This window comes from Salvelinus fontinalis, unplaced genomic scaffold (assembly GCF_029448725.1).
Source record: "Salvelinus fontinalis isolate EN_2023a unplaced genomic scaffold, ASM2944872v1 scaffold_0454, whole genome shotgun sequence".
Lineage (NCBI taxonomy): Eukaryota > Metazoa > Chordata > Actinopteri > Salmoniformes > Salmonidae > Salvelinus > Salvelinus fontinalis.
The window spans coordinates 55,436-79,967 of NW_026600663.1; the positions used below are offsets into that span (position 1 = coordinate 55,436).

General features: G+C 41.9%; 1 pseudogene; it reads right to left on the reverse strand.

The window, feature by feature from the left end:
- Positions 1–284: 284 nt before the first annotated feature.
- On the reverse strand, positions 285–24,075 carry LOC129846091 (zinc finger protein ZFP2-like; annotated as a pseudogene).
- Positions 24,076–24,532: the final 457 nt, after the last annotated feature.

Here is a 24,532-nt window from a genome sequence, read left to right on the forward strand (position 1 = left end):
ATGTCACCTGTCATTGGATTTAGGTTGCCAGTTCGTGAAAAAAAAAAATACCTGATGTTCATGGCTTTTTACAAATCCAATCAGTTTCCCACATTGATCAAACATCATCACATGGATTTGTTTTGTTGAAATGACGTGGAAACAACGTTTATTCAACCAGTGGGAGAATTGTAAATGCCCCCAGGAAAGTAAAACGAAGAACTCTTCACTGAGACAATGATAAACAGCAATCTGTGGGAGAGTTGTGGTGGATATTATAAAATAAGGATCTGCTGGAGTCCAAGTCAAACCAATATTCTTTATTTCTGAGCTCAGAGAGAATAACAGAGTTACACAGCGCAGTGTAGACAGTTTGAATTCCTGAAGCATTGGGTGATGAGCACATATCTTTTTAGTTTCCTGTTCCTGGGAGGGACTTTATTCATACAAGGATGCAGGTGCAGCTGGTTTGAAATGCAGAATGATACTCCCAAGAACAGGAGATTATAATAGGTCAGTTTCACAAGGTTAGTCTGTGGTGGTTAATTTCTGTATTACCAAATGAGAGACAAACTTCACACACTAATCAGAGTTATACTTAACCTACATCTTTAATAATAAGATCTTTGCAATGACTTTCAACAATTCACTATGTCTAATGAACCGTTGAGAGTGGCAACACAATGGCTACTGAGATCTTTTATAGCAAAGATCCACCCCCTAGTCGACATAACAAACCACAGATACTAGGAACAGTTCACAAAGTGAGATTTTATAATGAGAAAGGAGTATCCCGTAGCCAGATAGCATTCGCTATAATTTATCATTCAGTTTGGTCCCTAAGACGAGGTTCTAATCTCGTTCCTGGTACTTCATAGCACAAAAACACAAACTCATCCAATGGCATAACTCAATTGTCAACTCTATATTCTCCCATCTCAAGTAAAACCCCTTATTGACCCCACTCCTGGACAAGCTCACTGAGGGGAGTGAGCCTCTAGGTCATACACTATCCCAGGATAAGTGCAACATCAGAGAGGACATACAATGCTTCCAGACACTGCCATACACCTCCCCCCAATGCCAAAGGAAAGACAAGCCTAACCTCTCCCCTCTCTGGGCCCCAGGTGACTGAGCCCCAGGTGAGGGAAGAAGTGCAACTGCCAACACCAGAGTCCGAAGGGATACATTCTAATAACAAGTATATCACATCAGCATATTATGCAGATAAGACATCTTAATTATCTATGTTACCCAACTAATTCTGATTCATCCACCACAAGTCACATACTCAGATATGTGGACACATACAATTAACATTTTGCATTACAGAGTCTGTGAACATTTTCATTTCATTAAATCATCAGTGGGCCAACATTGCAAATGTAAACAACGGAACAAATGCATCACATCCAAATATCACTTGATTATCTGCAGTGCTGGAGGAATGACACACAGATAAACACACACACAGTTTCAGAGTTTAAAAAAGGACCATTTAAAACAGAAGGAATCTGACCTACTCTATATTCAAACTCCATATTCAATTCATGTTTTCTAATAAAAACATACAAATATATGTTTTAGTATACTTTGTACAATTCAAGTTCATATGGTAAAAACAGGTAATCATTATCAGTCAACAATATAAGACAGCAAGTCCCCTGTGTGTATTCTCTCATGCCATTTCAGCTCCCCCGGCTGGTTGAAACTCATTCCACATTGGGAGCAACGGTAAGGCTTCTCCCTGTGTGTATTCTCTCATGTTTTTTCAGATCCCCTGACCGGCCGAAAAACTTTCCACACTGAGAGCAGTGGTAAGGCTTCTGCCCTGTGTGTATTCTCTCATGTTTTTTCAGGTTCCCTAAATCGTTAAAACTCGTTCCACACAAGGAGCAGTGGTAAGGCTTCTCCCCTGTGTGTATTCTCTCATGCCGTTTCAGATTCACCAGCTGGCTGAAACCTTTGAAACACTGGGAGCAGTGGTAAGGCTTCTCACCTGTGTGTATTCTCTCGTGTAATTTCAAATTCCCTAACTGTTTAAAACACTTGCCACACTGGGAGCAGTGGTAAGGCTTCTCCCCTGTGTGTATTCTCTCATGTTTTTTTAGATTCCCTGACCGGTTAAAACTCTTTCCACACTGCGAGCAGTGGTAAGAATTCTCCCCTGTGTGTATTCTCTCGTGTTCATTCAAATTCCCTAACTGTTTAAAACACTTGCCACACTGGGAGCAGTGGTAAGAATTCTCCCCTGTGTGTATTCTCTCGTGTTCTTTCAGATTCCCTAACTGTTTAAAACACTTGCCACACTGGGAGCAGTGGTACGGCTTCTCCCCTGTGTGTATTCTCTGGTGTTTTTTCAGGTTCCCTAAATCGCTAAAACTCTTTCCGCACTGGTAGCAGTGGTAAGGCTTCTCCCCTGTGTGTATTCTCTCATGTTTTTTCAGGTTCCCTAAATCGTTACAACTCTTTCCGCACTGGGAGCAGTGGTAAGGCTTCTCCCCTGTGTGTATTCTCTCATGCCGTTTCAGATGGGCCGGCTGGCCGAAACCCTTTCCACACTGGGAGCAGTGGTAAGGCTTCTCACCTGTGTGTATTCTCTCGTGTTCTTTCAGATTCCCTAACTGTTTAAACCACTTGCCACACTGGGAGCAGTGGTAAGGCTTCTCCCCTGTGTGTATTCTCTCGTGTTTTTTCAGCTCCCAAAGCTGGTTGAAACACTTTCCACACTGGGAGCAGTGGTAAGGCTTCTCACCTGTGTGTATTCTCTCGTGTTCTTTCAGGTTCCCTAACTGTTTAAAACACTTGCCACAGTGGGAACACTGGTGTCTTCTTGTTGGTTTGGACGTCCCTGGCTCTGGATCCTCTGAGTCTGGACTTTCTCCTGCTAAAGACAGTGTGTTTTTAAAAAAAGAGACCTGAATGAAACCTCCACATGATAAATAGGCCTTGCTACGAGGGTAAATCCTAATCAGATCGCTCAATAACCTAAGGCCAGTTTTAGCAATCTTGGTGTGATTTTAAAACAAATGTTGTGGAGTTTCCTGGTAATTACTGATAATGTTTACATTACTTTTTTATTCATTCTGTTTTACAAGTCAGAACACAAAAAACTAAACCGTTCTTGGACACTCAAGACACAGACGTCGCTTAATTCCAATCGAGCAGGTGGTTCTAAATATATAACTTTCATAGCTGTATGATACAGAATGCGAGCTACAGTTGTGGCCAAAAGTTTTGAGAATGACACAAATATTAATTTCCACAAAGTTTGCTGATTCAGTGTCTTCAGATATTTTTGTCAGATGTTACTATGAAATACTGAAGTATAATTACAAGCATTTCATAAGTGTCAAAGGCTTTTATTGGCAATGACATGAAGTTGATGCAAAGAGTCATTATTTGCAGTGTTGACCCTTCTTTTGCAATACCTCTGCAATCCACCCTGGTGTCAATTAACTTCTGGGCCACATCCTGTGATGGCAGCCCATTCTTGCATAATCAATGCTTGGAGTTTGTCAGAATTTGTGGGGTTTTGTTTGTCGAACTGCCTCTTGAGGATTGACCACAAGTTCTCAATGGGATTAAGGTCTGGGGAGATTCCTGGCCCTGGACCCAAAATATTGATGTTTTGTTCCCCAAGCCACTTATCACGTTTGCCTTATGGCAAGGTGCTCCTTCATGCTGGAAAAGGAATTGTTTGTCACCGAACTGTTTCTGGATGGTTGGGAGAAGTTGCTCTCGGAGGATGTGTTGGTACCATTCCTTATTCATGGCTGTGTTCTTAGGCAACATTGTGAGTGAGCCCACACCCTTGGCTGAAAAGCAACCCCACACATGGTCTCAGGATGCTTTACCGTTGGCAAGATACAGGACTGATGGAAGCGCTCACCTTGTCTTCTCCAGACAAGCTTTTTTCCAGATGCCCCAAACATTCGAAAATGGGATTCATCAGAGAAAATGACTTTACCCCAGTCCTCAGCAGTCCAATCCCTGTACCCTTTGCAGAATATCAGTTTGTGTGCAGATGCACTCACACCTGCCTGCTGCTATTCCTGAGCAAGCTCTGTACTGGTGGTGCCCCGATCCCGCAGCTGAATCAACTTTAGGAGACGGTCCTGGCGCTTGTTGGACTTTCTTGGGTGCCCTGAAGCCTTCTTCACAACAATTAAACCGCTCTGAAGCCTTCTTCACAACAATTAAACCGCTCTGAAGCCTTCTTCACAACAATTGAACCGCTCTCCTTGAAGTTATCGATGTTCCGATAAAAGGTTGATTTAGGTGCAATCTTACTGGCAGCAATATCCTTGCCTGTGAAGTCTTTTTTGTGCAAAGCAATGATGACGGCACGTGTTTCCTTGCAGGTAACCATGGGTGACAGAGGAAGAACAATGATTCCAAGCACCACCATCCTTTTGAAGCTTCCAGTTTTGGGGGGGATTCAGTTCATTTGCATGACAAAGAGGGACTTTGCAATTAATTACAATTCATCTGATCACTCTTCATAACATTCTGGAGTATATGCAAATTGCCATCATACAAACTGAGGCAGCAGACTGAAAATTCATATTTGTGTCATTCTCAAAACTTTTGGCCACAATTGTACACACTTCCTTAAAAACTTCTTATGGCTGCAGGGGGCGTATTGAGTAGCCAGATAATATGTGCCCATTTCAAACGGCGTCGTACTCAATTCTTGCTCGTACAATATGCATATTATTATTACAATTGGATAGAAAACACTCTCTAGTTTCTAAAAACGTTTGAATTATTTCTCTGAGTGAAACAGAAATCCTTCTGCAGCATTTTTCCTGACCAGGAAGTGAAATGTCAGAAATCTATGCTCTGTTCAACTGCATGCCTATACATGGGCGTGTGACGTAGGAGTCACAAACACTTCCTACGCCTTCCCCTGGTTGTCAAGATGCGGTGAGAGAAGAATTTTCGTGTCTATCTTGGTCAGAGGTGGAATAAAAGGTCTTTGTTTGACGTGACCGTCCATTTCCTGTTTCTGGAGCGCGCGAAAGAGGACATTGATATGGCTTCTGTTTAGCTGTCGTTATGAAAGACGAACATCTCCGTCTTAGATTTGATTTGATACATGTCACCATATCCTCGTAACGTATGTTTTTTCAATATAGTTTAATCAGATTATTGAAACTTTTTCGGGAGTTTTGCCGTGTTCCGTTTTCTAACTTTGTTGACGTTGGAGTAATCCGTGTCACTTGGCAAGTGCCCATGCTAAATGAAGAGGGATATTTGCCGTTCCAGATCAAAACAACAACTATTCTGGACAAAGGACACGGCGGAGGTAGCGGTCCTGCTGCTGGGTTGTTGCCCTCCTACGGCCTCCTCCACGTCTCCTGATGTACTGGCCTGTCTCCTGGTAGCGCCTCCATGCTCTGGACACTACGCTGACAGACACAACAAACCTTTTTGCCACAGTTCGCATTGATGTGCCATCCTGGATGAACTGCAATACCTGAGCCACTTGTGTGGGTTGTAGACTCTGTCTCATGCTACCACTAGAGTGAAAGCACCGCCAGCATTCAAAAGTGACCAAAACATCAGCCAGGAAGCATAGGAACTGAGAAGTGGTGTGTGGTCACCACCTGCAGAACCATTCCTTTTTTGGGGGTGTCTTACTAATTGCCTATAATTTCCACCTTTTGTCTATTTCATTTGCACAACAGCATGTGAAATTTATTGTCAATCAGTGTTGCTTCCTAAGTGGACAGTTTGATTTCACAGAAGTGTGATTGACTTGAAGTTACATTGTGTTGTTTAAGTGTTCCCTTTATTTTTTTGAGCAGTGTATTTGGGAAGATGTTCCTAAAACTGAGAGTAACTACAATAAACAAAAATATAAACGCAACATGTAAAGTGTTGGATGTTTCATGAGCTGAAAAAAAAGATTGCAGAATTTTTTACATCCCTGTTAGTTAACATTTATTCTTTGCCAAGATAATCCATCCACCTGACAGGTGTGGCATATCAAGCTGATTAAACAGCATGATCATTACACAAGTGCACCTTGTGCTGGGGAGAATAAAAGGCCACTAAAATGTGCAGTTCTGTCACACAACACAATGCCACAGATGTCTCAAGTTTTGAGGGAGCGTGCAATTGGCATGCTGACTGCAGGAATATCCACTGGAGCTGTTACCAGATAATTGAATGTTAAAATCTCTACCAGAAGCCGCCTCCAACGTCATTTTAGAGAATTTGGCAGTACATCCAACTGGCCTCACAACCACAGACCACATATAACGACGCCAGCCCAGGACCTCCACATTGTCTGAGACCAGCCACCAGAGTTGTATTTCTCTTTGAAATGAAGCCCTTTTGTGTTGAAAAACTAATTCTGATTGGCTGGGCCTGGCTCCGCAATGGGTGGGTGTATGCACTCCAGGGCTTACCAATGGCTGTGCCCCTGCCCAGTTATGTAAAGTCCATAGATCAGGGCCTCGTTTATTTATTTACAATCACTGACTCATATAAACTGTAAATTGTTGTTTATATTTTGGTTCAGTATACACACACACGTGCATTCGTTAAAAACTTCTCTAGGATAGGGGGCAGCAATTTCACGTTTGGATGAAAAGCATATCCAAATTAAACTGCCAGCTACTCATCTTCAGAAGATAAGATATGCATATTATTAGTATTATTGGATGGAAAACACTCTGAAGTTTCTAAAACTGTTTGAATGATGTCTGTGAGTATAACAGAACTCATATGGCAGGCGAAAACCTGAGAAAAATCCAACCAGGAAGTGGGAAATCTGAGGTTTGTAGTTTTCAACTCATTGCCTTTCGAATGTACAGTGTCTATGGGGTCATATTGCACTTCCTAAGGCTTCCACGAGATGTCAACAGTCTTAGAACATTGTTTGAGGCTTCTACTGTGAAGGAGGGGGGAATGAGAGCTGTTTCAACCAGAGGTCTGCCAGAGTGGCATGAGCTGGTCATGCGCCTACACGTGAGAGCGACCTGCGTTCCATTGCAATTCTTAAGACAAAGGAATTCGCTGGTTGGAACATTATTGAAGATTTATGTTAAAAACAGCCTAAAGATTGATTCTATACATCGTTTGACATGTTTCTACGAACTGTAACATACATTTTTGAACTTTTCATCGGAACTTTCGCCTGGACTTGCCCGCGCCTCGTGAGCTTGAAATTGTTTACCAAACGCGCTAACAAAAGGAGGTATTTGGACATAAATGTTGGACTTTATCGAACAAAACAAACATCTATTGTTGAACTGGGATTCCTGGGAGTGCATTCTGAAGATCATCAAAGGTAGGTGAATATTTAAAACGCTATTTCTGACTCAACAACATGGCGGGTATCTGCATGGCTTGTGTCTGAGCGCCGTACTCGGATTATTGCATGGTTTGCTTTTTCCGTAAAGCTTTTTTGAAATCTGACACAGCGGTTGCATTAAGGAAAAGTATATCTATAATTCTGTGCATAATACTTGTATCTTTTATCAACTTTTACATGTTTATTATGAGGATTTCTGTAAATTGATGTGCCTCAAAATTTGCCGGATGTTTTCGATGCTCAACATCACTGACCATAAAGCGCCAATGTAAACTGAGATTTTTGGATATAAATATGAACTTTATCGAACAAAACATACATGTATTGTGTAACATGAAGTCCTATAAGTGCCATTTTATGAAGATCATCAAAGGTTAGTGATAAATTTAATTTAATCTATATTTCTGCTTTTTGTGACTCCTCTCTTTGGCTGGAAAATGGCTGTGTGTGTTTTTGTGACTAGGCTCTGACCTAACATAATTATATGGTGTGCTTTCGCTGTAAAGCTTTTTTTGAAATCGGACACGATGGGTAGATTAACAAGAAGTTAAGCTTTAATTTGGTGTATTGCACTTGTGAATGCATCAAAGTTACATATTTCTAAAAAATATTTTTGAATTTAGCGCTCTGCCTTTTCAGCGGAATGTTGTCGAGGAGTTCCACTAGCCATAAGAAGTTTTAAGACTCCATAATGTTTCATCATTAGATGCTACAGTCCTCCTCCAAGACTCCATAATGTTTCATCATTAGATGCTACAGTCCTCCTTCAAGACTCCATAATGTTTCATCATTAGATGCTACAGTCCTCCTTCAAGACCCCATAATGTATAATCATTAGATGCTACAGTCCTCCTTCAAGACTCCATAATGTTTCATCATTAGATGCTACAGTCCTCCTTCAAGACTCCATAATGTTTCATCATTAGATGCTACAGTCCTCCTTTAAGACTCCATAATGTTTCATCATTAGATGCTACAGTCCTCCTTCAAGACTCCATAATGTTTCATCATTAGATGCTACAGGCTACAAATCAACAATGGGTGTCATGAATCTTTACCACTTGCTCTGTAATATGAGTAGTATTCGGATTTCATTCAAACATTTCTTACATTAATATTGAAAATATAAATGTTGATTTTTGTATATATTGTTGAATATAATATACTGTAAGGGTATATCAGTTCCAGGATCTCTGCTAGTGTTAAAGTTATGGGCCATTATATACAGAGAAATTGTGGCGAAATCCTGCACGACTACGCTAAACTTGCCACGGTTTTGAAAATAGAATTCAGTGGTTCTGCGACTCGCAAACACGACAGCTCGTTGGCTAACAATATCAGACAAGCTCAAAATGAACACCCACAGACCTACTATCACCTGCTTTTTTCAGCTTACTTTGGCATGCTCACTGAAACGGGAATGGAAGACCTATTACCATTCAAACAACTGTTTCTGTCAAACATCTACTTCATCAACTACTTGGGCCCTACTGCCCACATTGGGTTGCCAATCTCGACGCTCTGAGAGCTTGTAAGCACCGCTTTTGAAGCATTAAAAGCAAGCCGGGCTAAGAGCCCGGACACCTCGACTTTCGAGCTTAGGCGGGAACCATCACTCCAATTAGAAGGTGCAGCATTAGGGACAGGTGCGGTAAAAGATGACGATCAAAGGGGGTGGCAACCAAGTAACCACCACACTGACAACCACTGCAGTAGCAATAGCTATGATGAACGTCCCCAATCGAACAGGTCCCGTAGAGATCAACTTGGCCGATATGTCCCTGCGCCTAACCCTCACAAAGGGTCAGGACACAAGAGTAACAAGCGCAACAAAGTGTTCAACAATGATCTAAACCCTAAGCGAAATGATATAGAAACTCTGATAAGAGATGTACTGCATCGTAAGAAATTTGAGAAAGAGGACAACATAACTAGGCGTAAAATTGTTGGGAACCAAGTCAGCCGAAACTAACGCAATTCGAGAGGACGTCAACATTTCCAATACCCCCGCCCCCACTCCAATCCCTGTCCAGGGACCACTCGTTCTAGATAAGCAGCTTTGCAACAGATGATTCCTCTCACATTCCGATAGAGGACCCACTGGGTCACATAGGTGAGTTATCCGTCTTGGAAATCGACACAGATTACAAACCGCTCGGTACTCCCAACCCACTCCATTATGTTGGGGATATGATGAGAAAACCCAACTCGAACAGGCCATACCTTAGAACAGTCCTGGAGGACTGTTTGACCTGTCACGCTCTCATAGATTCGGGTTTGACAATTTCACTCATATCCGAAACCTTGCTGGATGAACTAAAAGGGGCAGTGGACCCAACAGACCGTTGGTTGAAAACGGAACGTTGCGACACGAAGCTTAGGGGTTTCACCGAAGTTACCTCGCCACTAACCAAGTGTCTCCTACTTAAACTCAACTTCGAAAGCGATTACCATCGACATCGAACGGATGCTTATTGGGATAGATTTAATTGACCGTTTGGTACCACTAATGGATTGGAAAACCAACCAAATCTGGTGACAAATATGTATGCCAACTCCGTTGACTTCCCCGCATTCTTCCAAGGCTACCTGTCATACATTGCGCAACGGCGTGGGTTCGACGTCAGCATCTGCCACAAACCCGGTGAACTTGGTCATGAGTTCGCCATTGGTGACAAATGACAAGGTGAGTTCAACTCGGAACTTAACCGAACATGAGGTTTTCCTGTGTGGCTTGGGTGATTCACCAGCAGACACATACCGACCTCCTCTGATAGGGGGCGTGTGCCTAAACGGCACTATGGTTGAGGATGCCAGACTGGCAACCTTGTCAGGAAAATCTGCAATCAGTTTGGAAATGATCAACGATGCTTGTGTAAATGTGATTTTCAGAGTATTTCTGTTATATGACCATATCCCCCGTGCATCCCGCGAATCCCCCGTGCATCCCGCAAAGGCGGAGGTGTTGCTAACATTTACGATATCAAATTTCAATTTACAAAAAAGAAAATGACGTTTTCGTCTTTTGAGCTTCTAGTCATGAAATCTATGCAGCCTACTCAATCACTTTTTATAGCTACTGTTTACAGGCCTCCTGGGCCATATACAGCATTCCTCTCTGAGTTCCCTGAATTCCTATCAGACCTTGTAGTCATAGCAGATCATATTCTAATTTTTGGTGATTTTAATATTCATGTGGAGAAGTCCACAGACCCACTCCAAAAGTCTTTCGGCGCCATCATCGACTCAGTGGGTTTTGTCCAACATGTCTCTGGACCTACTCACTGCCACAGTCATACTCTGGACCTAGTTTTGTCCCATGGAATAAATGTTGTAGATCTTAATGTTTTTCCACATAATCCTGGACTATCGGACCACCATTTTATTACGTTTGCAATCGCAACAAATAATCTGCTCAGACCCCAACCAAGGAGCATCAAAAGTCGTGCTATAAATTCTCAGACAACACAAAAATTCCTTGATGCCCTTCCAGACTCCTTCTGCCTACCCAAGAACGTCAGAGGACAAAAATCAGTTAACCACCTAACTGAGGAACTCAATTTAACCTTGCGCAATACCCTAGATGCAGTTGCACCCCTAAAAACGAAAAACATTTGTCATAAGAAACTAGCTCCCTGGTATACAGAAAATACCCGAGCTTTGAAGCAAGCTTCCAGAAAATTGGAACGGAAATGGCGCCACACCAAACTTTAAGTCTTCCGACTAGCTTGGAAAGACAGTACCGTGCAGTACCGAAGAGCCCTCACTGCTGCTCGATCATCCTACTTTTCCAACTTAATTGAGGAAAATAAGAACAATCCAAAATTTATTTTTGATACTGTTGCAAAGCTATCTAAAAAGCAGCATTCCCCAAGAGAGGATGGCTTTCACTTCAGCAGTAATAAATTCATGAACTTCTTTGAGGAAAAGATAATGACCATTAGAAAGCAAATTACGGACTCCTCTTTGAATCTGCGTATTCCTCCAGGGCTTAGCTGTCCTGGATCTGCACAGCTCTGCCAGGGCCTGGGATCGGGAGAGACACTTAAGTGTTTTAGTACTATATCTCTTGACACAATGATGAAAATAATCATGGCCTCTAAACCTTCAAGCTGCATACTGGATCCTATTTCTACTAAACTACTGAAAGAGCTGCTTCCTGTGCTTGGCCCTCCTATGTTGAACATAATAAACAGCTCTCTATCCACCGCATGTGTACCAAACTCACTAAAAGTGGCAGTAATAAAGCCTCTCTTGAAAAAGCCAAACCTTGACCCGGAAAATATAAAAAAACTATCGGCCTATATCGAATCTTCCATTCCTCTCAAAAGTTTTAGAAAAAGCTGTTGCGCAGCAACTCACTGCCTTCCTGAAGACAAACAATGTGTACGAAATGCTTCAGTCTGGTTTAGCACTGAGACTGCACTTGTGAAGGTGGTAAATTACCTTTTAATGGCGTTAGACCGAGGCTCTGCATCTGTCCTCGTGCTACTAGACCTTAGTGCTGCCTTTGACAACATCGATCACCACATTCTTTTGGAGAGACTGGAAACCCAAATTGGTCTACACGGACAAGTTCTGGCCTGGTTTAGATCTTACCTGTCGGAAAGATATCAGTTTGTCTCTGTGAATGGTTTGTCCTCTGACAAATCAACTGTACATTTCGGTGTTCCTCAAGGTTCCGTTTTAGGACCACTATTGTTTTCACTATATATTTTACCCCTTGGGGATGTTATTCGAAAACATAATGTTAACTTTCACTGCTATGCGGATGACACACAGCTGTACATTTCAATGAAACATGGTGAAGCCCCAAAATTGCCCTCGCTAGAAGCCTGTGTTTCAGACATAAGGAAGTGGATGGCTGAAAACTTTCTACTTTTAAACTCGGACAAAACAGAGATGCTTGTTCTAGGTCCCAAGAAACAAAGAGATCTTCTGTTAAATCTGACAATTAATCTTGATGGTTGTAAAGTCGTCTCAAATAAAACTGTGAAGGACCTCGGCGTTACTCTTGACCCTGATCTCTCTTTTCACGAACATATCAAGACTGTTTCAAGGACAGCTTTTTTCCATCTACGTAACATTGCAAAAATCAGACATTTTCTGTCCAAAAATGATGCAGAAAAATTAATCCATGCATTTGTTACTTCTAGGCTAGACTACTGCAATGCTCTACTTTCCGGCTACCCGGATAAAGCACCAAATAAACTCCAGATAGTGCTAAATACGGCTGCTAGAATCCTGACTAGAACCAAGAAATTTGATCATATTACTCCAGTGCTAGCTTCCCTACACTGGCTTCCTGTTAAGGCAAAGGCTGATTTCAAGGTTTTACTGTTAACCTATAAAGCGTTACATGGGCTTGCTCCTACCTATCTTTCCGAGTTGGTCCTGCCGTACATATCTATACGTACGCTATGGTCACAAGACGCAGGCCTCCTAATTGTCCCTAGAATTTCTAAGCAAACAGCAGGAGGCAGGGCTTTCTCCTATAGATCTCCATTTTTATGGAACGGTCTGCCTACCCATGTGAGAGACGCAGACTCGGTCTCAACCTTTAAGTCTTTACTGAAGACTTATCTCTTCAGTAGGTCATATGATTGAGTGTAATCTGGCCCAGGAGTGTGAAGGTGAACGGAAAGGCTCTGGAGCAACGAACCGCCCTTGCTGTCTCTGCCTGGCCGGTTCCCCTCTCTCCACTGGGATTCTCTGCCTCTAACCCTATTACAGGGGCTGAGTCACTGGCTTACTGGTGCTCTTTCATGCCGTCCCTAGGAGGGGTGCGTCACTTGAGTGGGTTGAGTTACTGACGTGATCTTCCTGTCTGGGTTGGCGCCCCCCCTTGGTTTGTGCTGTGGTGGAGATCTTTGTGGGCTATACTCGGCCTTGTCCCTGGGTTGTAAGTTGGTGGTTGAAGATATCCCTCTAGTGGTGCGGGGGCTGTGCTTTGGCAAAGTGGGTGGGGTTATATCCTTCCTGTTTGGCCCTGTCCGGGGGTATCATCGGATGGGGCCACAGTATCTCCTGACCCCTCCTGTCTCAGCCTCCAGTATTTATGCTGCAGTAGTTTATGTGTCCGGGGCTAGGGTCAGTTGGTTATACCTGGAGTACTTCTCCTGTCTTATCCAGTGTCCTGTGTGAATTTAAGTATGCTCTCTCTAATTCTCTCGTTCTCTCTTTCTTTCTCTCTCTCGGAGGACCTGAGCCCTAGGACCATACGTCAGGACTACTGGGCATGATGACTCCTTGCTGTCCCCAGTCCACCTGGCCTTGCTGTTATTCCAGTTTCAACTGTTCTGCCTTCGGTTATGGAACCGCCACCTGTCCCAGACCTGCTGTTTTCAAGTCTTAATGATCGGCTATGAAAAGCCAACTGACATTTATTCCTGATTATTATTTGACCATGCTTGTCACTTATGAACATTTTGAACATCTTGGCATAGTTCTGTTATAATCTCCACCCGGCACAGCCAGAAGAGGACTGGCCACCCCTCATAGCCTGGTTCCTCTCTAGGTTTCTTCCTAGGTTTTGGCCTTTCTAGGGAGTTTTTCCTAGCCACCGTGCTTCTTCACCTGCATTGCCTGCTGTTTGGGGTTTTAGGCTGGGTTTCTGTACAGCACTTTGAGATATTAGCTGATGTACTAAGGGCTATATAAAATAAACTTGATTTGATTTATATGATGTGGCTCTCTGCAATTTCTCTGGATATTTTGGAGGCATTTCTGAACATGGTGCCAATGTAAACTGAGATTTTTGGATATAAATATGCACATTATCGAACAAAACATACATGTATTGCGTAACATTATGTCCTATGAGTGTCATCTGATGAAGATCATCAGAGGTTAGTGATTAATTTTATCTCTATTTCTGCTTTTTGTGACTCCTATCTTTGGCTGGAAAAATGTCTGTGTTTTTTTGACTTGGTGGTGATCTAACATAATCATATGCTGTGCTTTCGCTGTAAAGCATTTTTGAAATCGGACACGATGGGTAGATTAATAAGATGTTTATCTTTCATTTGCTGTATTGGACTTGTTAATGTGTGAAAGTGACATATTTCAAAAAAAAAAATTGAATTACCCGCGCTGCCTTTTCAGCGGAATGTTGTCGAGGGGTTCTGCCAGCGGAACGCATGTCCTAGACAGGTTTAAGGGGTATTTGTGTGTAGATTGAATCAGGCTGTAACGTAACAAAATATGGAAAAGTCAAGGTGTCTGAATACTTTCCGGAGGCACTGTATGTAGCCATGTTATGAAGTACGAAAAGGCTTGTTCAGTCACATGTCATGAATTCACTATGACATCATATTTATATACATTTATATCAATACAAAGTGTTTTTTTCTCAAACATAAATAAACAATTCCAGGTGAAAACCAAAGGCCATAGCTGTAATACAATAACAAACTGGCAAAGCAGCAGAGTGAGGCCCGCATCCAGCAACGTCACAAGTCACGTTTTGCAGCTGTTTCAGTACAGCACTACAGGGAGAGAGAAAACTCCACTGGACTAGTTTCAATGTATGGAATCACTTCAGAGTTTCTGGATTTTGGGTAAACTTCTCCTTTAACCTCACTAGGGTAGGGGGCAGCATTCGGGATTTTGGATGAAAAGCGTGCCCAAAGTAATCTGCCTGCTACTCAGGCCCAGAAGCTAGGGTATGCAAATTAGTAGATTTGGATAGAAACCACTCCAAAGTTTCTAAAACTGTTAAAAAAATGTCTGTGAGTATAACAGAACTGAAATGGCAGGTGAGAACCTGAGGAAAATCCATCCAGGAAATGCTTTTATTTTGAAATGCCTGTTTTTCCATTGAAAGCCTATCCACCATACAAAGACTTATGACGCAGGTCACTATCTCTATTGCTTCCTCAACATGTGGCCAGTCTTTAGGCATCGTTTCAGGCTTTTACTCTGAAAAATGAGGGAGAAACAGCACGTTCAATGAGTGTACAGTGGAAATTTCCAGCCATGAGCCCAGCGCATGATCGGAAGGGCGCATTTCTTGTTTCTCCTCTTCTATTGACGAAGCTTTTGTCCGGTTGAAATATGATCGATTATTTATGACAAAAACAACAATGAGGCTGGATTATAAACACTGTTTGACATGTTTCTACGAAATTTTATGGTACTTTTCAGATTTTTTGACTGCTGTGACCGCGCTTTGTTCCAATGTATTACTGAACAAAACGCACCAAGAAAACTGAGGTTTTTGGACATAAAGAGTGACTTTATCGAACAAAACAAACATTTATTGTGTAACATGGAGTCTTCGGAGTGCAACCATATGAAGATCAAAGGTAAGTGATACATTTTAACGCTATTTCTGGCTTTTGTTACTCTTCTTCTTGGCTGCTAACTGTTTGTAATGATTTGTCTGCTGGGCGCTGTTCTCAGATAATCGCATGGTTTGCTTTCGACGGAAAGCCTTTTTGAAATCTGACACAGTGGTTGGATTAACAAGAAGTTTATCTTTAAGCTGGTGTATAACATTTGTGTCTTTCATGTATGTAGATTATGAGAATTTCTGTTTTGTTGAGTTTCAAGCTCTGAAATTTCACCGGATGTTGTTTGAGACAGTGTTTTACTGAACAAAACGCGCTAACAAACAGAGGTTTTTGGATATGAAGAGGGACTTGATCGAACAAAACAAACATTTATTGGGTAACTGGGAGTTTTGTGACTGTAATCATATGAAGATCATCAAAGGTAAGTGATTAATTTTAATCGCTATTTCTGACTTATGTTACTCGTCTACATGGCCGGTTACTGTTTGTTATGATTTGTCTGCTGGGCGCTGTTCTCAGATAATCGCATGGTTTGCTTTCGCCGTAAAGTCTTTTTTGAAATCTGACACCGTGGCTGGATGAACAAGAACTTAATCTTTAAACCGATGTATAACACTTGTATGTTTCATGAATTTTTATAATGAGTATTTCTGTTTTGGAATTTGGCGCTCTGTAATTTCACTGGATGTTGGCCAGGTGGGACGATAGCGTCCCACACCCCCTAGAGAGGTTTTAAAGCATCATTGAGAAATAATATATTGAAGTTGGAACATTTGTGACTAGACTAGAGATTAAGAATGTTGGGCCATTAACCAAGAAGTCGCTGGTTCGAATCCGAACGCCCGCAAGGTAGAAAAAAGCTGCCGTTCTACCCTTGAGCAAGGCAGTTAACCCCCAACAACTGCTTCCCGGGCGCCGATAACGTGGACGTCGATTAAGGCAGCCCCCGCACCACTCTGATTCAGAGGGGTTGGGTTCAATGCGGAAGACACATTTAGGGTGAATGGATTCAGTTGTGACTGACTAGATATCCCCTTTCCTTTCCCATCCCAGTCCTCCTTTAAGACTCCATAATGTTTCATCATTAGATGCTACAGTCCTCCTTTAACCTGTCTAGCCCCGGGGTTCCGCTAGCGGAACGTTTCACAAAAAAAATAAAAAATTGGTGAAATGACATATTTATACATATTTAGCTTCAATTAAATCAGAAGTGTTATACACCAAATCAAAGCTATACCTCTTGTTAATCTAGCCAATATGTCTGATTTCGAAAAGCTTCACTGCAAAAGCGATTATCGATCAGTAAACAACAGTAAACAACACAGGTGCAGTTACAGCAAAGTACATTAGTCACGAAAGTCAGAAATAGCAATAAAAATCATCAATTACCTTAGGTAATTTTCTTCTTTTGGCAATCCTAAAGGTCACGACGAAACAATCAAGTGGCGTTTTGTTCGATATAATCCATTTTTATAGCCTAACACGAAACATTTTGTGAACGGCTTGTGTGGAAAATTCAGCGTCCTTCAACTTTGGACGTAACATTCATTGTAATTCCTCACTCTAAAGGGACGTTTATCAAGTCAAGTTCGGTTTCATTACAATCCTCTGTTTGTTAGTAAAACAACCAAACTTCATGGTTCTTTTCCCGGGACATATTGACCGAAAAAAATTGATTTGAACACACCAAACAACGACCTCATTACGCGCAAATCAGGTGGCCTGTCCTTCGTTGATTGACTGTATTTCGGACCAATGACCACTGATCTTCTTGAAATCTAGTTGGATAGATAGCCAATGAACTGAGGTAAATGGGAACATGTAATGGTTCGACCCGGGAAGAATATCCTTTGTCCTAAACTCGTGCGTACACACAGCCATTCGCCATTGAAAATTCTACAAGAAACAGACACGCCGTTTACGCACCGCAACAGTTTATTTTAGAGCATGTTCAAGACATAATAATGGCAAATAAATCAGTCAAAGCAAAGACGAAGACAAAGTACACGGACTTAAACGATATAATTGAGGAAATTGATAGAGATAGTGAACACCATAATGAATCTAGTGAGTCTAATCAATCTTTTGATTCTGAATTTGAGGAGATGTTCCTCTACGGGGAAGACGCAGTTTTGGATCGGTGAGTAACGTTGTTTGAAATTAATAATATCAAATATAATTCATTTGAGTTGTTTGAGATATTTGTATTTTATTTGCCTTATATAAAAATATGACTAGGACATGAAATATAAAGTACACAAGTATATTGAAATGTAGAAAGTACATATTGCTCTACATTGTGGGTGTATGTCTGTGTGTCTGGACAACCTCACCATGGTCACAAATTGTGCTTCTATAATGTGTCTGTATAATTATTACCTAATTTTTTCCATGTATTTTATTTCTAAAATGAAATGGACAAAACCTCACCATGGTCACAAATTGTGCTTCTATAATATGTGTCTGTATAGTTATTACCTAATTGTTTCCATGTATTTTATATCTAAAATGAAATGGACAACCTCACCATAGGCACTATTTGTATATATAATATGTGTCTGTGTCTTTATTTCACAGTCCCAGCGATTCTGATTGGGAGCCAAGGTGCAAATCCCCCACTGAAGCTGGTCCATCCAGGAGGGGTCTGTTCTAGAGGAAGATGTGGCCCCACCATCTCCACTTTTCCGCCCAAAACGCCCAGTAGGCCCTCAATTGGACCTGACTTCCAAATACACCCCCATGCAACTTTTCCAGTTGTTTTTCACCTCGGCAGTTGTTGATACCCTGGTGATGAACACTAATAAATATGGGGCTAAGAAGCAGGAAGGCAAGACAGAGACATGGAAGGACATTTCCATTTCAGATCTGTTTTGCTACCTGCCTATGGTCATATACATGGGGCTGGTGAAGTTGAAGAACCTCAAACACTACTGGAAAACTGCACCACTCTATCAACTGCCTTTCCCCTCAACGGTCATGTCTAGGAAAAGGTTTCTGACAATTTCATGGGCGCTTCACATCAGTGACCCAGAAGTTGATAAGGACAACGAGACGAAACGAGGCACGGCAGGGTTTGATAAGCTCTGCAAGATCAAACCTCTCTACCACGATATCGTTGAGGCCTGCAAGAATCATTTTCAGCCCGCCCAGAACCTTTCCATAGATGAGAGAATGGTAGCCTCAAAGGCCAGAATTGGCCTAAAACAGTACATGCGCAACAAACCGACAAAATGGGGTTACAAGCTGTTTGTTTTGGCCGATTCTGCGTGTGCATACACGTGCAATTTTTTTGTTTATGAGGGGAAGAACACTTGTGCGAGCGGTAAGGGACTCAGTTATGACTCTGTGATGCAGTTATTAGATTTCCAGCTGCTGGGGAAGGGCTACAAACTATTTGTAGACAACTTCTACACAAGCCCTACCCTGTTCACAGACCTGAGGAAGCTGGAGATGTGGGCCTGTGGCACCATTCGGACCAACCGAGTGGGTTTTCCAAAAACCAGGGTGAACGACATGCCTAAGCGGGCTGAGCGGGGTACCATGAGATGGATCCGTGAAGATGGCCTGCTGTTTGTGAAGTGGATGGACACTCGAGAGGTAGTCATGTGTTCCACTATTCACAAGTCGTTCGGTGGGGATCACGTTGTTCGACGTTTGAAAGGTCCTACAGGCGCATGGACTGCCAGAAATGTCCCCATTCCAGATGCTGTGAGGGATTACAATAAGAGCATGGGGGGTGTAGACCTATCGGATGCGCTGATAGGCTACTATAATGTTCTTCACAAGACCATGAAATGGTACAAAACTTTGTTTTATCATTTTATTGACATTGCTGTGGTGAATTCCTTCATCCTCCAGAAGGAAATGGCCAAGAACTGTGGACAGCCCCCAATCTCACAGCTAGCCTTTAGGGAGCTGCTCATCCAGGAGCTTGCTAACTACAGCAAGAACACTGTAGCACCTTCTGTCCCCTCTACCTCTGTCCCTTCTGCTCCAACCAGCGGTACGCACATGCTGAAATTCATCATTGCAGGCAGGGATGTGCCTCAGGGAAAAAAAGGCTCAGTAGGGCGGCTTCGTTGTGCCCTGTGCCATAAGAAGTCCCCTGTCACCTGCAACACCTGTGCTGTGACCCTCTGTTTCACACCAGAGAGAGACTGCTATGGGATATGGCATCAGGAGCGCAACATTGTGTAGAGGACTGAGAGTCTTCACATGATTGAACATTTGAAGTGTAAATAGTTACCGTTGTTAATTTTTATTTATTTTTAATATTCTTTTTTTTTCTTGAATTTTTCAAATATATATATTTTGGGGTATGTTACAATAATTGTTTTGTATTTTGTATATAGTTATTTGTATCATTGTACCAATTCGGCCACTTGGGTACAATTGGGAAACTTGTGAGGGACACCTGGTTGACTTCATGCTCAATCGCATGTACCTTACTCATTCCTGAAGGTATCCATCTGAAACTTTGGTCAAATACTGTTGCCTACTTATGTTCGGATTTGAAATGATCCCCAGTATCATAACTGAATGTTTGGCCTTTCTTGTTGATTTTTAAAGATGCAACAACAGTAAAAGAACAAAAAACGTCTGTTGATTTCCTTGTATTTTCTTCTACCAGATCTATTGTGTTATATTCTCCTACATTCAATTCACATTTACACAAACTCCAGAATGTTTCCTTTCAAATGATACCAAGAATATGCATATCCTTCCTTCTAGGCCTGAGCTACAAGCAGTTAGATTAGGGTATGTTTTCAGGTGGAAATTGAGGAAAGGGGGGGCAGTCACAAACAGGTTAAGAGAGATCTTTGATGAAAACCTGCTCCAGAGCAGAACCTGCTGCTTGAACAGAGTTCTGAGTATAGGGTCTGAATACTTAAGTAAATGTAATATTTCAGTTTTGTATTTTTTGATAAATTAGCAAAATTATCAAACAAAAATGTTTTTGCTTTGTCAGTATGGGGTATTGTGTTTTTAGAAAAGGCTGTAATGTAACAAAATGTGGAAAAAGTCAAGGGGTCTGAATACTTTCAGGAGGCACTGTACTCTCCGATAGCAACGGCCAATAGCAGACCACTTCCTATTACAGGGACATAGTCGCTCCCGTCTTCCATGTGTGAAAGGTAACCTGGTGAATATCATAGAATCAGGGTTCTGTTAGGTAACCTGGTGAATATCATAGAATCAGGGTTCTGTTAGGTAACCTGGTGAATATCATAGAATCAGGGTTCTGTTAGGTAACCTGGTGAATATCATAGAATCAGGGTTCTGTTAGGTAACCTGGTGAATATCATAGAATCAGGGTTCTGTTAGGTAACCTGGTGAATATCATAGAATCAGGGTTCTGTTAGGTAACCTGGTGAATATCATAGAATCAGGGTTCTGTTAGGTAACCTGGTGAATATCATAGAATCAGGGTTCTGTTAGGTAACCTGGTGAATATCATAGAATCAGGGTTCTGTTAGGTAACCTGGTGAATATCATAGAATCAGGGTTCTGTTAGGTAACCTGGTGAATATCATAGAATCAGGGTTCTGTTAGGGAACCTTCAGTTCTATTTCAGTGACTCGTTAGTCTCTCACTTTGGGGATATAGTCAACTACCACAGAGCTCATATACTCTCTGATGCCAAGTCTAGACAGGATCATCCCTCAGAGGTCCCCACTCTACTCACCGTATGTGTAGTGATGTCCAGTCAGTAGAACCTCATGAAGGTACATCACCACAACATGCTGCATTACAGATCTCTTCAACAGAGATGCCTTTGAACAATGCCTATGTTGTAGCCATACCTCTGGTGGATTGAGCCATCAAGCCCTCCGGAGGTGTCAGACCCTTGCTACCATAGAACCTCATGAAGGTACGGGGGTGTAACTCATTATACGGATATAATGGCTAAAGTAAAGCGGTTTTAAACAATATAAATCTAATTTTTATTCTTTCCAGCGGCTCCAACAGCAGAAATGGCCTCAAGCAAAACATAAAAATCCCAGGATGGGACTAGCTGTTTGGGTTCTGGGCGTAGGTGACCCTTCATAAAACAACAGATCAGGGGGTGTTCCATTGTATAGTTGTTGCAGCCTAAATGGCAGCCAAATATACATTTATAGTTGAAAAGGTTTTCCTTCGTCAGAAGGCAGAGTAGCTCTGAAACAGAGCAACAAAGGGGCTGATTTGTTTCTGATCTCACCATCTGTTAAATACACTGCTATAGTAATTATTGTGCTATAGTGAGTGTGTGGCTCTAGAACTCTGAATATAGTTTATTCTCAAGGAGAGCGGTCACGTGTGTTGAGAAGCAGAGGATCACTGGTTTGAGCAGGGACAGTGGAGGAAACTAAACTGTTAGCAGCACACTGGTGTCAGTTACACATTTTATGAATAAAGTTAGTCATTTTCAAATGAACCATGTTCTTTAAGGTCAATATGTCGGAGTTCAGGCTTTACTTGACCTGTTAAAGTAGGAAATGAAATGAACTTTGTCCATTACAGAGACGGAGGTAAAGACAAAAAAGGAGCTTGTTTTAAAATATATATTGGCCATGTTTAACAAGTTGTGTAGATCAAATGTTAATGAAGCAATACAGACCACATTTAAGTGTCTGGAGTTTAGTTTGTGTGTTCTAGAGTCTTGAAAAGAAAGGGGGGGGGGGGGGGTTGACTGGGACAGGCAATGTAACATCCATCATGTTTTTAGGAAAAGGTTTAGTAAAACATGCACCTTACATCAGATCATCTTGAAACTTTCTCTCTAAATCTAAGTTTCATCAAGGTCATATATGGTCTATTGGTTTCTCTCTTTTCATTGGCAGAATCCTTTATCAGTGTTATGATATTCATAACATCCATATCCACCAGTCTATCTTCCTGTCAACTAACATAACTCTGCTGGTTGTCCTGGTAACAGATACCAGTCTATCTTCCTGTCAACTAACAGAACTCTGCTGGTTGTCCAGGTAACAGATACCAGTCTATCTTCCTGTCAACTAACAGAACTCTGCTGGTTGTCCTGGTAACAGATACCAGTGGGCAGATCTATTGTATTTGTTCAAACTAAACTACAGCACTTACTTTGATGAGTTAAACCTGATCCTTTCTTCTCTTCTCTTCCTCTCACAGTTCCACTCAGCCCCGTTGTTTTCCTGCAGTCCACCAGCAGCACAGACAACCTCTTCATACCCAACAGTGAGGCGCTACCGGGAGAGGCACGACATGGGGACCCTGGGAGGGTGGAAGGGCTAGCGTTGTCCTGGTAACCATAAAGAGGGGACACAGACACATATCATTATGGATGCTGATGCCACTGTTGTCATGAAGTGGTTTACAGAAACCCAGCCCAGACTCTGATAGAGCAAGCTGTATGTTAGACCAGACCAAGCTGTACCATCTGGTGGTCTGATCTGGAGAGACTCTTCTCTTCCTCGTCAGCATCAGGATGTTGTTGAGGCTCCCCAGAGGATCCACAATAGTCATGTCTCTCTCCTGTGTGAATGAGAACATCAAACAGATAGTGAACTTACGACCGTCTATTATAATCATAGGGTCTTACAAGAGGCATTAATATATCTAAACAGGGTCTAAAATGCAAATGTTAAAGGGTCGTTCCACCGAATGGGTCCCTTTTGCATACCTTTGATATTTTAAGTATAAATTATGCTCCAACATTGCATTTTAAAAGCCTGTTATACTAGATGAGATGCACTTTAATGTAGACCACATGGAGAATTTAATAAATCTAATTTAAAAGTCCCCAAAATATATGTACCAATGGCAGATTAAAACTAACAAAGGCAGATGGCCCCTTTAACAATTCCTACAGTACTGAACAACATATTCACGTGTAGAACTTCAGTAGAATGCCCCTTAAAATCCCCACATTAGATAAACTAACGGCATAGTGTGTGGCTCTGTTTTTAAGACAGTACTCACTGGTGTTAATCTGATATTCTGTCTCCTCCACTTTCACTCCCAAGACGTCTTCCTCCTCCACCTTTATTGAGATAGCATCGTCTTCCTCTCTGAAAGGTTCTTCCTCTGTTTCCTCTATAACATCATATTCTTCTTTCACGATAATGTTCAGCCTCCGAGCTTCTTTCTGCATACAGCAGACCTCTTCTTTAACGGGGGAGGAGTAGTTTAGTGAGCTCATGGTCTGGGATGTTAGAATTAGCGACTAGCCTAAAGCTAGGCTCAGTATCAATGTTTTAACAACTTTGAAAATTTAACAAGCAAATTAGGTTAAAGTTAACCAGTTGATACGTCAACTGAAATGTGTTTAAAACACTGAGATTAGCTAATGTACATTAACATGGTCTAAAGCGTCAATCTTTCAGTTTTATGTTGGCTAGCAAGCTACCGAGGTGGTTGAAAGAGTAGCCGCGTTGTTGTTCCTGAAGAAGCGTCCGGTCCAGTCCATTATACGTCACGCAAGAATCAACACCTGAAAGACGCATATCGCCATCTGCTGGCTGGAGTGGGTAACGCAGTTTGGTTACTACACTTTTGTATTGGAAAAAACGTCAGAATAATTTAACAATAAGCTGATATATAGTAAATGATGAATACATACTTCTATGAATAGGTAATGTTTTAATAAACATTTGCTCTGTTAATTTTTCACATTCGTTTTTATCTAGATGTGACGGTACTATTCCATTAAAGCTAAGGTACAAATTAAGGTACAAATCATCCTGTAAACCAGGGGTGGGCAACTCCAGTCCTCGGGGGCCTGATTGGTGTCACACTTTTTCTCCATCGCTAGCAAACACAGCTGATTAATCAAACTGCATCCTAAACTGAAGATTATGATTAGGTGATTATTGGAGTCTGGTGTTTTAGCTGGGGCTGGAAGCTATGATCCCTTATTGATCCCCAAGCGGCACACCCCCCCCCCCCACCCCCACTGAAAAGGCAGAGCCGC